Source organism: Echinococcus granulosus (genome assembly GCF_000524195.1).
Source record: "Echinococcus granulosus chromosome Unknown EG_S00165, whole genome shotgun sequence".
Classification (NCBI taxonomy): Eukaryota; Metazoa; Platyhelminthes; class Cestoda; order Cyclophyllidea; family Taeniidae; genus Echinococcus; species Echinococcus granulosus.
The window spans coordinates 28885-30466 of record NW_020170545.1 but is presented as its reverse complement, the minus strand read 5'-3'; positions in this window follow the sequence as shown (position 1 = coordinate 30466).

Genomic DNA, 1582 nt, shown 5'->3' with positions numbered 1-1582 from the left:
GGAACTAGAATAATGAATGGCGTGGGTTGCGTTAAAATCACATTTGCATCATACACTCCTGAGTCAAATAGACTAGGCGGACAGGAGCAGAATCATTATGAGTAATATATGTTTATCACCGTCCATATGCGGCTGAAAATTATCCACGATATTGTGAATGTATATTACCACATTAGTTGGAATTGGAAAGGCGCACAACACCTCTCAAAACTCTAGCAGCACTCCACATTTTCGACGATGGCCAATTTATGCCAACTTTGATCCCTTCAGTTACGGAAAGTTACGTTTGACTCAGGCTAGCAACTCTTAACCCATTTGATGACAGCCATAAAGGTGGGCGTCTAATTAACAGTAATGGCACACCTGTATCAATTTTATCGTGTTGGACTTGAGGCGTCAGTGCTGGAACACAAAAATGACTTTGAAATCAAGGCGGAAGTGTGAGCAAGGCATACCTAAGAGGGCTTGATCCACACCTTCAGTGCAAATGCAACTAAATATAAACATCTATACACCTCGAATGACAAGATACAAGGTACGAGGTATTCAGGCCTTCCAGAGAGTCGGAAAGCACTTTGGTGATGCACGAATAGCGACTTGAATTTAGGCTAGGTACATAGAGTGGCAGAAACTAATCCGCCACATATGCAGCAAACGTGCCGAAGTAAGCGGAACCAGTGATCTTGAGGGGCGATAGCAGTCGTGAATAAATATGTCTCTCCACTTTTCAGGTAGCTGAGTGAACAGCACTGTGCAAAGTTAGCTTAGTTTGGGTAATTATTCCTACAAATAGCCTTTGCGATATAAAATGCGCCCCTCGTGGAACAGTGACATGTCTCGAGCGGTGAGAGACCTGTATGTCTCCACTGTTCCGTTCCCAAAGAAGACGCAACACCGACTTCTTATGCAATGTGCTTGTAGGATGCCACTAAAGTGCGCTGTGGTATTATTTTTTTCAGTCTGAAATAATGCAAGAATAAGTGCAGTAAATTAGGAAAATTTAAACTGCTTCATGCAGGCCAATTTCTGCCATCACCTTCGCATACTTCATCCACGTTGTCGCAATGGTGAATGAGCGTTTGCGTCCGTGAAATGGTAAGTGGGTCGACATGAAATATTTATTACCATCTTGCTGAATTTTCCAATATTCTTGCGTTATTTCGGACTGAAAAGAAATAATACCACAGCGTACCTTGGTGGCATCCTACTAGCATTTTACATAGAAAAGTTGACTAGATTTTAGGTTCCAAAAAAATGCATTTCATTCAGAACGCAGTGATATCTCCCGGCAGAAACTGGCAAAGACTAATTGATACAGATAATGGGAATAATTTGGACCGACGATTTGATTAATTTTTTTGGAAAATTAACGGGTGTGAGAAAAGGACCACTTTTCTCACTATACGTTATTTTTGGTTATAGCAAGACAAAAAGATGCTTGCGAGTGGAAAATGATTCGTCGTGTTCTATGGTTGAACGTAGAAACTAGTGTTTTGTAATCTTGTCTGGCCCTAAATACGAAAACGAAAATACACAGAATTTTATGCAGGTTCTTATGAGCTGATGCAATTATTATTAAATC